General features: G+C 39.0%; 1 pseudogene; it reads right to left on the reverse strand.

Moving 5' to 3' along the window:
• Positions 1-4,313: 4,313 nt before the first annotated feature.
• The window catches only part of LOC142162659 (uncharacterized), a 33,411-nt pseudogene continuing 21,701 nt past the window's right edge, over positions 4,314-16,023 (reverse strand).

Consider the following 16,023-nt stretch of genomic DNA (forward strand, 5'->3'; position numbering starts at 1 on the left):
ATGTAAAAGCGTTGCAAGACCATTTTTGTATAGGCGGATTGATGGATAAAGATTTCATCTACTAAATGTTCAATCTGCAAATCAAGACCAAATTTTATCTTTCCAATATCATTCATTTTAAATTCTCTCTTTAGATAATCAATCGCATTTTGGAGATCTTATGGAGTTCCTATGAGATTTATATCATTAACATAAATAAGAAGTATAACAGACTTTGAAAGCTATTTTTTTATATAAGAAAATACATGGACAAATGATATCGTTTATATGACTTTCCTTCACTAAATATTTAGTGGGATGATTATACCACATGCGCGTTTATTATTTTAAACCATATAAATCTTTGTAATATGATCAAATATATTTTTTTGGAATTTGAACTATATGCTTAAGGCAATTATCTTCTTTGGATAGAGTGATTGTGAAATCTCTTATTTGCATAAAGTTTTGAATGAGTATCATCTCAGTAACATAAAAAATTTGTTATAGGTTTTAATGATTTAGATCCATTAAATGTATGTAAAAGAAAAAAAAACTTATTAATTGAGATTTTAATGACTATGATCTAAATAATTCATATTCTAACATTCATTAAGGATAAATAAATGAACTCTCGTAGCCCTAATTGTAAGAATCTTTGCCTAAACTATTCTTTATATCTTTTTAAGTGTCTCACCTAATTGATATTACACCAATCTAATAATAAAGGTAAATTTGGAAAATAAAGTAATAAATAAGAGTGTAGAGTCTCGGCCCGATCTGTTAGTTTGCTAACTTAAAGCGAAGAGTTGAGCCTAAACTGGCAAACCGAAGTCACCTTCAGAATCATACTTTCTAGTTTCTACGGCTAACGGTAAGATCAGACGATAAGTTTGTTAGTCAATATTTATTACTTGTAATTAATAATAAAATAGTAAAATTTCTAAAATAGAAACAGAAATAGAAAGTTAGTAGCACCAGAATGTCGAAATAATATCTGAAAATAATTTCGGAATAAATCAAACCCACTGAATGCACAGTATGTCCTTAAGAAAATTATTACCCTCAAGTACCTGAGGTGCTAGAATGTTATCCTCCCAAGATAGAATGATTTAACTCATCGATGTATTGATATCAAAAACTACAGTGTCAGCGAACCACTCAATGACAGTAAATCACATTGGAATAGATTTGTGCAGAAGAAGAAGAAATATTGAAGTTCAGAAAATTCGTAAGGAAATTTCTGAGGAATCAAACAATTTTATAGCCAATGGAAGTACTGTTTCTAAAAGCTTACAATTCTTTGGAACAGTCACTTAAAAATGGGAGAAAAATTTAAATAAAATTTCGGGAAGAAAATGAATCGGGTCGCGCACAGATCCGGTTCGGGTTGGATATATGGCTAATTTAATTAATAAATCATTAAATAATTAAAGAAATTTTGTCCCAAAAGATTAATCAATCAATCGATCTTTGACCAAATTCAAATCCAAATCCAAATCCGAAGCCGAAGTCGAGCCGAGCGAGCAAGCGACGACGACGGCGCGAGGCTTGCTTTCTTCTTAAATCTTTAAGAGCTAGAAGAAGAGAATATATATACACACACACACACACATCAAAATCCTTTTCTTCCTCCAAAATGGGACAATGTCCCTTTGTCAAGGAGGGAAACTCAAATATTTTATTTTCCTTCCATTTTTCATCACCCTCTTTTAAGCTAAACCAAGCTAAAAAAAACTCAACAATCCCCCACATAAAGGGGGAAAGACTATAAAACAAAGGAATGCACGGACACGTGTATGATTTATATGCAAGAATTAATCGCATCTGTATAAGTAGGTTTCCCTCTGAACTTTTTGTAGTGAACTTATATCGAATATAATCGGTCAATCGGTAGATTTGATATTTTTAAACCGTCGAGTTTAGTTGTATACCTAGATAACATAAGTCACACAATCAACACTTAACCATATATGGTTCTCACATTTGTGTTCGTTTCAACCATGAACATCGTCTGGTTTCATGAGTGCTTAGAGAATAGACCTTTACTTTCATTCCCCTTGAAGCGGCTTACTCTTCATACTCACATAGGTGATTTCTAAACGTGTAATACTATAGACATAGTATCTGGTCATATCCTGCCAGACTTAGCAAATCATTAAAAAGCTTTAAGCTTTATTGACTCATGAAAACGCCTTAATGCTTTACCTTAATTTCTGAACATTGTCTTCATCACAAGAATGGGTTGAGTTATTTGACAATGTTGAACCGTCATTCATAACTTTGTTTGATCTTTGAACCTAGCTCTTGGGATCATCAGTCTGCTAGGTAGAGTTACCACCATGATGACTTATCCTAGGCCTTAACCCCATTCCCTTTGATGATCTTTCAATTGCCTGTCTAGATAGGCCTTTTGTAAGTGGATCTGACACGTTATCTCTTACTTTACATAGTCAATCGTGATAACATCACTAGAGAGTAATTGTCTAGCAATATTGTGTTTTCGTCGTATATGATGATATTTTCCGCTATACATAATGCTCCATGCCCTGCCTATTTCCGCTTCACTATAACAATGTATACAAATAGGTGCCAAAGGTTAGGGCCAAAATGGAATATCTTCCAAGAAATTCCGGAGCCATTTAGCTTCTTCATCGGCCTTATCTAAAGCTATAAATTCAGATTTCATTGTAGAACAAGCAATGCATGTTTGTTTGGATGATTTCCAAGACACTACTCCACCCCCAATTGTGGAAACATATCCACTCGTGGATTTAACTTCAGATGATCCGGTGATCCAATTTGTATCACTATATCCCTCGATCACGAAGAGATATTTGTTATAATTCAAAGCACAATTTTGGGTATGTGTCAGATATCCCAAAACTCATTTCATTGCCATCCAATGTATTTGATGGGGATTAATTGTAAACCAACTCAGTTTGCTAATAGCATATGCTATATCTGGTCGCATATAATTCATGATATACATCAAACTTCCCAATACTCTTGCATAGTCCAGTTGTGAGTCACTTTCACCTTCATTCTTTTGAAGTGCATAACTCACGTCAATTAGAGTCTTGGCAATCTTGAAATCCAAATACTTGAACTTATCAAGTACTTTTCAAGTAGTGAGACTGTGATAATGCTATACCTTATGGAGTCTTGTGAATTGTGATTCCTAAGATCACATCAACAGCTTCTAAGTATTTCATGTTGAATTTGTTAGCCAACATACGCTTAGTAGCATTTATATCTGCCATATTTTTGCTTATTATGAACAAGTCATCAATATATAAACAAACAATGACTTCATGATCTAGAGTGTTTTTTAATGTAAACACATTTGTCACGCTCGTTGATTTTAAACCCACTTGCAAATATTGTTTGATCAAATTTGGCATGTCATTGTTTGGGTGCTTGTTTAAGTCCATAAAACGACTTAACTAGTTTGCACACTTTCTTTTCTTTACTCAGAACCACAAAACCCTCAGGTTGTTCCATGTACATCGCTTCCTCCAATTCTCCATTTAAGAAAACTATTTTAACATCCATTTGATGGATTTCAAGACCATACACGGCCGCCAGTGCCACTAACATCCTAATAGATATTATCCTCATTGCTGGTGAGTAAGTGTCAAAGTAATTAAGGCCTTTCTTTTGTCTATAACCTTTGACGATAAGTCTTGCCATATATTTGTCAATAGTGCCATCAACTTTTATTTTCCATTTAAAGATCCATTTCAAACCTAAAGGCTTATTTCCCGGAGAAAGATCAACCAATTCCCATGTATGGTTATCCAAAATTGATTGAATCTCACTATTGACTGCATCTTTCCAAAATGCTGAATTTGAAGATGGCATAGCTACTTTAAAAGTTTTAGGCTCATTTACAAGCAAGAATGTCACAAAATCTGGTCCAAAGGAAGTAGAGGTTTTTTACGTTTCATATGCCTTGGATCTTTTTCACATGGAGTATTTTCCTTTGGTTCTTCCCGTGGTCGTTTAGGTTTTCACTTAACGACTCAGATTCAGTTTTACACGGATAGATGCTTTCAAAGAATTCAATATCTGATTCAATTACCGTATTAACATGATTTACGGGATTATCAGATTAATGAACCAAAAATCGACATGCTTTACTGTTTGTAGCATATCCAATGAAAACGCAATCCATAGTTTTTGGTCCGCTTTTTACCCTTTTGAGTAAAGGTACTTGTACCTTTGCTAAAAAACCCCACACTTTGAAATATTTCAAGTTAGATTTTCTTACTTTCTGTTTTTCATATGGAATAGATTGCCTTTTGCTATGGGGTACTCTGTTGAGTATTCGGTTAGCTATAAGGATAGCTTCCCCCTACAAACTTTGCGGTAATCCGGAACTTGTTAATAAGGAATTCATCATTCCCTTTAACGTCCAGTTTTTCCTTTCTGCAATTCCATTGGATTGAGGTGTGTAAGGTGCAGTAGTTTAATGGATAACTCCATATTTCGAATGTATTTCTGCAAACGGAGATTCATATTCTCCACTCCTATCACGTCTAATCATTTTGATCTTTTTATTCAATTGATTCTCCACTTCGTTCTTGTATTGTTTAAATGCTTCAATTGCTTCATCCTTATTATTAAGCAAATAAACATAACAATATCAAGTGCAATCATCAATAAAAATTATAAAATAATTTTCCCACCTCGAGATGGTGTCGACTTCATATCACAAATGTCAATATGAATTAAGTCTAAAGGATTTGAATTCCTTTCAACAGACTTATAAAGATGTTTTACAAACTTAGATTCAACACATATTTGATATTTTAATTTATTATACTCGAATTTAGGCAATACTTCTAAATTAATTAACTTCCACAAGGTTTTGTAATTGACATGTCCTAAACGAATATGCTATAAATAATTTGACTCCAATAAATAAGAAAAAGAACAACAACAATGACCCAGTAAAATCTCACTAGTGGGGTCTGGGGAGGGTAGTGTGTACGCAAACCTTACCCCTACCCTGAGGAAGTAGAGAGGTTGTTTCCAAAAGAACCTCGGCTCAAAAAGACGAAAAGAGATAATATCAGTACCACTAATAGATATCATAAGAAAATAACATCATGAAAATGAGAAAGTAGATGCAAAGAAAAAGCAATAGATAATACATAGACCCGGCACTATGGAAAATGAAAGAGTAGTAAGACGCAATATTGCCACTAACTGACTTCGACAAAAACTCTACCAGACTAGCCTCACAAAGGTACGAAATAAAGAAAGACTCAACTACCTCCTAACCTACAATCCTAATACTCGACCTCCACAGCTTCCTATCAAGGACCAATAAATAAGAAGAAGCTGAAATTTTATTCATACTGTCAACAACCATTACATTGAGTTTGAAAAGGCCCTCTGTGAGGTAGCTCTTTCCAAAATACATTTCATTCTTGCTTACAACAATTTTGCCAGATACAAATACACATTTGAATTCATTCTTAACAAGTAAAGAAATAGAAACTAAATTCTTCCTAATAGTAAGAACATGAAGAACGTTGTTGAGCGTTAACACCTTGCCGCAAGTCATCTTCAGGAATATCTTCTCATAACCTTCAATATTGGTCGTTGCAGTATTTCCCATGGAAAGCACTTTTTCGAAATCAGCGGTAGAGTAAGTTGCAAAATGCTTCTATGACAGCACAAACATGTCGATTGGCTCCAGCGCCAATCCACCACTCCTTAGGATTTCCAAGTAGGTTGCATTCCAAAAGCTTTGCAAATAGATCATCAATGTCATCATTCTTCTCTACTATATTGGCTTGCCCCTTTTTCTTATCCTTTTTCGGTAGACGACAATCAGGGGCTTTATGACCAGTTTTTCCACAATTGTAGCAATTGCCCTTGAATTTCTTTTTGTTGTGCTCTTTAGTCTGTCCAGAAGAACTCATGTTCTTCTTACTTTTTAGAGCAGTCTCCTCAACGATATTAGCTCCCATAATTGTTGAATTTCCGCGAGACTTAATCTCGGCTATTTAATCTCCAAAAGAGTTCACATCCCTTCAAAATATAATCACACCCTTGGACTCTGGTATTCAACCTAGTTCTGAGGCAAGGAACATGTTTACCCTCTCAGTGTTCTTGAATAGCTGCTATGCAAGAAGAACTCCATCAGTTGAGAGGAACCAAGTGTGCCACCTGGTCCCTAGGCCTTCAGATAGAATAGTGATTGGAACCTGGTCTAAAAGACTCTCACTTGAAGGCTGCCAAGGGAATTTTGAGGTATCCTAAGGAAACGCGGGACCTGGTCCTCATCTACTTTTTAGGAGATACTTTTGACTTAGTTGGATATGCTGATGTTGATTATGTTGAATATCTGGTGGATAGAAAGAGCACATCTGGAACGGCACATTTTCTGGGGTTATGCTTGATCTCATGGGGTACAAAGAAACAAACTGTGTGGCTCTTTCTACTATTGAAGCTAAATACATGGTTGCTACTTCTTGTTGTGATCAACTACTACAGATCAAGCAACATCTTGAAGACTTCAGTGTATTTATAGCTTGAACCCGGTACAACAAAAGAGGACAAAGCACATTGATGTGCGGCATCACTTTTTAAGGGATAGTGTTGAAAATGTTCTAATTTGTATGAAGTTCTAGAAGACGGAGAACCAGGTAGCAGACATCTTCACCAAGGCGCTGAGCAATGAACACATTTAAAGAAATCGTCTAAAGTTGGGGTTGATCAAGCTTAACTAAGGACCCAGTCCCTCGATGATTGGCTAGGTTAAGAAGGAAAGGTACAATGCTAAAAAGTATTTTTAGCGACATCTAACTCAAATCTATATTGTTACTAGTATACATACATGGCAGTTTAAGGACAAAACAAGCAAGAGCGACATTGCGCTTCTAGGAGTTTTTTCTCAAATTTTCAAAAACCATTAAAAGTTAATAGTCTCTTCAATACTTATATGCCTTTTTAAACTACTGAAGTGTAACATCATTAATTTATTCCCATCTCTCTCCAAATTTTTGAAGTCCAAAATATTAAACCTTTTTTGAACTGACCTATTGCCCCGAAAAACCATTTCCTTCTCTCACACCCAACCAAAATTGATTCTTTTCTTCAAAACTAAATCAACCTTATCTCAAAAAGAATCCTTCTCTCCAAATATGCAAGAAATGAACCTAACTATGTCACCTTCCCAAATCCTAACTCCATTTGAATCAAAACCCAAGAAGTCTTTGGTAGATTTTGATGGGACTTTAACTGAAAAAAAACGGGGTAGATCTAATATTCTTGAGAGTGAGGCTGAAATTGTTGTTGGGTTTGTAGAAGCCTTGAAGGGTGGAGGAATCGGTGAATGTGCTGGAAAAGGGGGAACTAAATGATGGACCTGGTCCCTCAAATCCTTCTTAGGATGTTAATTCTGATGATGATCTTCTTCTCTTAGGTTTTGTCCTTAAATGAACCTCCAATTAGATACAAAGGATTGATGAAAAGCAGGTTGATTGATGAAGAAGTGGTATGACCTGCTGATGTGGTGATTGTGGGAGAGAGTATGAATTGGAAAAAATCTTCACTTCTGATAAATAATTCAAAAAAATGAAGAAAAGAAAGTTGGCTGAGAAAGATGCAGCAGATGATAAGGGTGAACAGATTGAGAAGAAGAAGAAAAGGGAGCAAGGCCGCACAGGGAAAGAAATGGCAGTGTGAGTGAGGAACCTGGTTCCTTAAAGAAACAAAAGGTTGATTTATTGGGTTTGGAGAGGTAGAAGACTATGAAGTCTCAAAAAATGTTGTTAGAGTGTTGACTCTGATATTACTGAAAAATGGAGGAACTTCTTGACATTGTTCAGTTCCAAAAATAGAATCACCTCTTTGTTCCTCTAAGTCCCAATGTTCATGAAGAAGAAGTAAAAAACTTCTATGTTGTATATGATACTCTAATGCTATGTGTGCAAGGGATTGAGCTTGTTCTTGATAAGGAGAAACTTGGGGAGATTCTTGGTGATCTGATTGATGGTTCAGCCTACTCAGATAGGTAGAGAACCAGGTCCCTGTGGACCCTGATAACCAGGGATTATGATGCATTTTGCACTCCTTCTTGCTTAAGTTTTGATTAGAAAAGTGTACAACATAGTCCCAAAGGCTCATAAGTTGTGCTTGATTGCAGGTTTAATCAACAAGGTGACAAGGTGTCAAAACCCAGCTCAAAATGGAGTGAAACTTGCACAAGTACCAAGACAAGACCAAGCTCAAACAAACAGGGCCAGTGCAACACCATTCTGTGTGGTCCGCAAAGATGAAGTTCAGAGAGTATGTTTTTCAGGCTACCAGGCAATGCGGCCCGCAAAGGGTTTTATGCGATCTGTATTGGGTTCAATACAGCCGCACTTGATTTCATGCAGACCGCATTGCCCGAGATCAGAGAGCTGCTAGATTGGAGGATGAATCCCAATACGGTCTGTGGTCTATTTTGTGCGGACCGCAATAGAAGCCACCACGGCCGCACTAGACTTTGTGCGGTCCGCAAAGCCAAAAATCAGAGAGCAAATTAATCAAGCCAAGATCCTTAGTGTGGCCGCACTCGATTTTGTGCAGTCCTCACTAGCCTCACAGGGGTATTTTGGTCCAGAATTTTTATCCAAGTATAAATAGTTTCTTTTCCCATTTTTAGCTCATCAGATAGTTTTTGACGTAGAGCTGCGCTCGTGAACTCATTTCTTTTACCATTTTGAGTAATTTTAGCTTAGTTTTAATATTGAATCTTCAAGTTTTATTTAGTAATTAATTATTATGGGCTTATCTTCATCTATTTTTTTTGTTTTCTTCTCCAATTATGAGTAGCTAGACCACTAGCTAGGGTTGTGGCTCAACCCTAGTGTGGGTAATTGATGGGTCTTGTGTTTTGATGTCTGATTGTCAATGGGTGTTTGATATTTGGACTAATTTAGGGTTTTAATATTGAATTAGTGGTTGCAAACACTAGTTTATGCCTATTAGACTTTGGCTCTTCTTGAGAAAGAGAACATAAGTCCATGAAATTAGACCAACAAGGAATTGGGGCGTATTCAAGAGATTGATAGCCCCAATTAAAGGGTTAAACCTAGAGATAGTAATACCTGACTTGAACCTTGATTGCTTGCACAAATTTGCATACCCAATTGGTCTTGAGAAAGTCAATTCGGGCAAAATCACTCGAACTACCGAGAGGTATAGAGTGAGTAGAATCGTGCAATGGTTATATCATACTCCCCAAATATGACAATCTAGTTTTAGACTCAAGAATCCGTCAATTGACCACCTAGGAGAGAGTCACTACCCTAGTGCCTTTTATCTATTTTATCAACTCTCAATAGTTTAATCTTAGCTTTACTTAGCCTAATTTAGCATTGTAGTATTATAAAATTAAAATTAATATCAAAACCAAAAACATTCAGAAGTGTAATTAGGGACAAATACACAACTCCACTTTAGATAGAAACTCAACTCCAATATCTAGCTTCATGTGGAAATCGATCCCGACCTTCTCGGGTAAAACTACTTCGACCTCTCTTGTTACTCAATAGTAGTACGGGGTTGGCCTCGATCACTTTTTGGCACCGTTGTCGGGGAGCTAACGGTTTTGGCTATCTATCTAAATTGTTTTGTGTATTATTCTTCTTTCCTTCTCTATTACTAATTAGTGTGTGTCACAACTTCAGGTACAAAATGGCAGCAAACTTAAACAAAGCACCTCTTGGAGATCTTCCGTAGGGGGAGGAAGTAGATGACAATGTTGAAGATAAGGTCCCTATTGTGCCTCAAGGACAAAGGAGAGGCCGCCAGGCCAATGATAATATTCCAGACCCTCCCCCGCCACCTCCAAGAGTGGCTCCTCGAGTGCTTCTAAACCAAGGCTATGCAAGTGCAATTGTCCCGCCCCGGATTCGGGCGGGCAATTTTCAAATTACCAATGTGATGCTGACATTGCTAGAGCAGCGTAGGTATTTCACGGGCGCTGCCAATCAAAATGCTTACAAACATCTTAAGGGATTCATGGATACCCGTTGGGGAAGCAAGCAAACTAATGTGTCTGAGGATGCACTTCGGTTGAGACTCTTCCCATTCTCACTTAGAGGGAAGGCAGTGGATTGGCTTGAGCAGCCTAACCATTCCATCACTGCTTGGGATTAGTTGGCAGACAAGTTTATTGCAAAAATTTTCTCACTAGGGCATATGGCAGCATTGAGAGATGAGATCTTAGCTTTCAAGTAGGAGCCCACTGAACCTTTGCATGGGATTTGAGAGCGCTATCTAACAATGGTAAAGGAATGCCCCAACAATGATATGACTAAGGTGATAATCTGACAGACTTTCTACTAGGGCATTAACACAACAAACCAATGCATAGTGAACCAACTTGCTGGGGTTCAGGAAGCTATCTTATGATGAGGCTTGTGACATTCTTGACGAGATAACTGCCACTTCTTCTGCTTGGCAAAGTAGAGCCAATGTACCCCCAGGGTGACCCCACGGTCACTCATTTGCACAAGGAGTTACATGATCATGGGCAAGCTATAGCTGAGTTGACAACTACAATGAACCAACTAGCAAAGTTACAGTTGCAACAAGTTCAAAATCCTCGCCAAGTAAATGCTATAGAGGGTGTCAACATGCTAGTCAACAAAAGAAGACAACGAGGTCAACAGAACCAAGGGAATTTCTAGCAATTTGACAATGATTGTGGTAGATTCCAATATGATAGTTATGATGGCCAAAATGAAGAGGTACAATACGTGAACAATTATCAAGGCCAAAGGGGCAATTCTTCCAACCAACAACAATGAAGACCCCAAGACAATTGGGGCAATCAACAACAAGGCAATAGTAATTGGGGGAACAACAACCAAAACTCCAGCTTGGGCAATCAGAAGAATAATCAGAACAATCAGGGTAATTGGAATGGAACAACAACAATTGGGGTGGTAACAACAATCAAGGTGGGTGGAATAATGGCAACCAAGGAAACCGGGGGCAAGGCTTTCAAAGTCCTCCAATGTACCAACAATCGAACAATCCGCCCCCATTTCCATCCCAAGGTCCTAGTTCTTCTAACCCAAATATGGGGAGAATTGAAATGATGTTTGAACAGATGATGAAGAAGAGTACGGATTCCGATGCTCAATTATCTTCCCACAATACTTCAATTAGAAATTTGGAGGTTCAGTTAGGCCAAATCTTACAGTCCTTGAATACACGCCCTAAGAGTGCTCTACCAAGTGATACGGTAGTAAACTCTAAGGGTGGGAACAATCATGTTATGGCGGTAACTACAAGGAGTGGACAAGGTGGTGATGTGAATGCCTCCAAACAAAAGAAAATTTTGAGTGATGAAGTTGAGTTGCAAGAAGATGAAGTTCTTTTGGTGGTTGAAAATGTGATTGATGAGAATGTGAATGAAGCAGTGAGGATTGATATTCAAGATGCCGAGGTGGAAACGCAAAATGATGTGAACCCGTCTATGGAACATGTAATAGACATGCCAGAGCCATGTGTGCCTAAAGTCAAGGCTCCTTTGCCAAGACCACCTCCACCTTATCCTCAAAGGCTTGCGAAGCAGAAAAATGAGAATCAGTTTAAAAATTTCATAGATATGATGAAGAGTTTATCCATTAATGTGCCATTGGTGGAGGCTCTTGAACAAATACTGGGCTATGCTAAATTCATGAAGGACTTGGTGACAAAGAAACGATCCATGGATTGTGAAACTAAAAAGATAACCCACCAAGTTAGTGCAATAGTGCATTCAATGGCCCCGAAGCTTGAAGATTCCAGTGCTTTCACCATTCCTTGCACCATTGGGAATGCGGACTTTGCTAAGGCTCTATGTGATTTGGGGGCAAGTATCAACTTGATGCCCTACTCAGTTTTCAAGACTTTGGGTATTGGGCAACCAAGGCCGGCTTCCATGAGATTGTAAATGGAAGATAGAATGATGAAGAGACCATTGGGTATTATTGATAATGTGCTTGTCCGGGTGGACAAATTTATCTTGCCAGCTGATTTTGTGATCTTGGATTGTGAGGGGGATTATGAAGTTCCAATCATATTGGGGAGACCTTTCCTTGCTACTGGGAAGACCTTAGTTGATGTGGAAGCAGGGGAACTCACCTTCTGGGTGGGTGATGAAAAAGTGGTCTTTCATGTGTGCAAGTCAATGAAGCAGCCCAACAGTTCTGAGGTGTGCTCTTTTGTGGACCTTGTCACGATAGTTGATGATACCAGTGCAATGATCAATGTGGAGGACCCTCTGGAGGCTGTATTGTTGAATCTTGATGTCAATGATGACTAGGGCCGAGTGGAGTGTGTGAACGCTTTACATGGGATGGGCTCTTACTCTTATGAGCCTAGAAAATTATCTTTGGACCTTGAGAATCGGAAAACTCCACCAACAAAACCTTCAATTGAGGAGCCTCCGGTGTTGGAGTTGAAGTCGTTGCCTCCATACCTCAGGTATGAGTTCTTAGGACCTTGTTCTACTTTGCCAGTTATTCTTTCCTCTTGTCTTACTAACATGCAGGTTGATGCCACAATGGCAGTGCTTCAAAAATGGAAAAAGGCAATAGGATGGACTCTAACTGATATCCGGGGGATAAGCCCTGCATTCTGCATGCACAAGATTATTCTAGAAGATGATGCAAATCCCTCCTTGGAACACCAAAGGAGGTTGAACGAGGCAATGCAAGAAGTTGTGAAAAAAGTAGGTGATCAAGTGGTTGGATGTCGGGGTTGTGTACCCCATCTCTGATAGCTCTTGGACTTCACCGGTGCAATGTGTACCGAAGAAGAGTAGCATGATCGTGGTTGCAAATTCACAAAATGAATTGATTCCTACCAGAACCGTCATCGGTTGGAGGGTATGCATAGACTACTGCAAGTTGAATAAAGTAACCCACAAGGATCACTTTCTATTGCCTTTTCTTGACCAGATGTTAGACCGACTTACTGGGCGTGCCTTCTACTATTTCTTGGATGGGTATTCTGGGTACAACTAAATCTTGATTGCTCTAGAAGATCAGAAGAAGACCACATTCACTTGTCCATATGGCACCTTTGCCTTTTCTCGGATGCCTTTTGGGTTGTGTAATGCACCGGCTACATTTCAGCAGTGTATGATGCCCATTTTCATCGATATGGTGGAAGACATTTTGGAGTTGTTCATGGACGACTTCAGTGTTGTGGGTGATTCATTGATAAGTGTTTGAAAAATCTTGATAGAGTTTTGGCCCGTTGTAAAGAAACCAATCTTGTTCTTAATTGGGAGAAATGTCACTTCATGGTGGAAGAGGGCATAGTTCTTGGGCATAAAATTTTAAAGCACGGTATTGAGGTAGATAAAGCAAAAATTGATGGGATTTCAAGGCTCCTTCCCCCTACCTCTGTCAAGGGAGTTAGAAGTTTTCTTGGGCATGCGGGGTTCTACCAGAGATTTATCAAAGACTTTTCGAAGGTAGTGAACCCCTTGTGCAAGCTATTGGAAAAGGATGCCAAGTTTGTGTTCGATGAGAGATGTATGCAAGCCTTTGAACTTCTCAAGCATAAGTTGACCACCACTCCTATCATTACCGGATATAATTGGAGCTTGCCCTTTGAGCTCATGTGTGATGCGAGCGATGTTGCGGTTGGGGCGGCTTTGGGTCAAAGAGTGAACAAAATGTTTCATCTGGTGTACTATGCGAGCAAGACAATGAATGACTCTCAAGTGAACTACACGGCGACCGAGAAAGAACTTTTGGCTATTGTGTTCGCAATGCAGAAATTTTGGCCGTATCTTATGGTTGCCAAGGTCATAGTCCATACCGATCATGTCGCACTCCGGTACTTGATGACAAAGAAGGATTCCAAAGCTAGACTGATGCGACGGGTATTGTTACTTCAAGATTTTGATTTGGAGATTGTGGACTGGAAGGGTAGTGAAACCAAGTGGCGGACCACTTGTCCCACTTGGAGAAGGAGGGGAGGCCTCATGATGGCCTAGAGATCAATGACTCATTTCCCGATGAACAACTCCTTTTGGTGTCGGTGAATGGTATGCCATGGTTTGCGGACGTTGCTAATTTCCTTATGACTGGTATAATCCTGTGTGAGCTCTCTTCTAACCAAAGGAAGAAGCTCAAATGGGATAGTTTGGATTTCTATTGGGATGAGCCGTACTTGTTCAAGATTTGCACGGATGGTGTGATCCGAAGGTGTGTTCCGGAGGAAGAGCAATTGAGTATCTTGGAGGCTTGTCATTCCTCTCCCTATGGTGGCCATCATGGTGGGGAGAGGACGGCTTCCAAAGTTCTTAGTTGTGGGTTTTATTGGCCAACTTTGTACAAAGATGCAAGTGAATTTGTGAAGAGGTGTGACGAATGTCAAAGAGTGGGCGGAATTTTGAAGAAAGATGAGATGCCTCTCAATACCATTCTTGAGGTTGATATTTTTGATGTATAGGGCATTAATATTATGGACGCGTTTGTTAGCTCATGTAGGAACACATACATTCTTGTGGTGGTGGACTATGTTTCAAAGTGGGTTGAAGTCGTGCCTTTACCCAACAATGAGGCCTGGAGTGTTGTTGCATTTCTCAAGAAGAGCATTTTTACAAGGATTGGCACTCCTCGTGCAATCATAAGTGATGGGGGTCTCATTTTTGCAATAGAGCTTTTGACACTTTGCTTCCAAAGTATGGTGTCAACCACAAAGTTTCTGCTCCCTATCATCCTCAAGCAAGTTGCCAAGTTGAAGTCTCAAATAGGGAAATCAAGAGTATATTGTCAAAGACGGTCAATGCAAATAGGACCGATTGGTCAAAGAAGTTGAATGATGCTCTATGGGCTTATAGGACTGCTTACAAGACTCTTCTTGGTATGTCTCCGTATCGGTTGGTGTTTGGGAAAGCTTGCCATCTACCGGTTGAGTTAGAGCACAAGGCCATGTGGGCTTTGAGGAAATTAAATCTTGAATGGGATGTGGCAGCAAATCTTCATGTGGAGCAGCTTAATGAACTTGATGAATTCCAATTCCATGCCTACTTCAATTCATCCTTGTACAAGGACAAGATGAAGTACATTCATGATAAATATACTCGTGGCAAGGAGTTCAAAGTGGGTGATTTGGTTCTCTTATTCAACTCTAGGTTACGTCTGTTTCCAGAAAAGCTTAAGTCAAAATGGAGTGGACCTTTTGAAGTGGTGTTTGTGACCCCGTTTGGTGAACTTGATTTGAAGAACAAAAATGGGGAAGTTTTCAGAGTGAATGGGCACAAGGTCAAGAACTACTTGGGAAAAATTGATGATAGCCACGTGGTTGCACTTCTTCATCTCAAATGATTTGATGGTAACCTGTGTCGTGCCGCGACGTTAAATCAGGCGCTTCTTGGGAGGCAGCCCATGTGTTTTTTTTCTTGTTTTTCTTTGATTTTCATCGTAGTGTAGGATTTATTTTTGGACTGACTGGTTGTGAGATGTTGTAGGATTGTGTTGAAGTAGTGCAGGAAAAAGTTGGAAAATGACCACTCTCTAAAGTTGTTAATGCGGACCGCACTCATTTTGTGCGGCCGTAAAGACCCTTGTGCGGGGGCATGAAATCAATGCGGACCGCACTGATGCTTTGACAAAAGTGGGGGTTCTCTGAAGTTTACCACCACGACCGCATTGCATTTTGTGCGGTCCGCAGTGGTTAACTGCGGCCACATCACATTTTGTGCGGTCTGCAGTGGTCAATTTGTCAGTGATTGTGGTTTCGAGCACCGCGGACCGCGGTACCATTTTGTGCGGTCCGTGGTAGGTAGGTAAGCTGGGCCCCAGGACCTTTTTCTATAAATAGGACCTGAGGCCCTCTTTTTGAACTTTTCGATCCCTTTACTCTCAGAGCCTAAAAAGATCACCGCTCATCTCTCTATTGCACGTAATCAACCACAAAGGCTTATTCATCATCTCAGCATCTTACTTCTGGTACTTTAATCCCTTTTTAATTGTTTAATTTTATTATTTTCAGCAAATTTTTGTTTCCCTTGTTTCTTCTTCC

The sequence above is a fragment of the Nicotiana tabacum genome, chromosome 1 (assembly GCF_000715075.1).
Source record: "Nicotiana tabacum cultivar K326 chromosome 1, ASM71507v2, whole genome shotgun sequence".
In the NCBI taxonomy this organism is placed as follows: Eukaryota; Viridiplantae; Streptophyta; class Magnoliopsida; order Solanales; family Solanaceae; genus Nicotiana; species Nicotiana tabacum.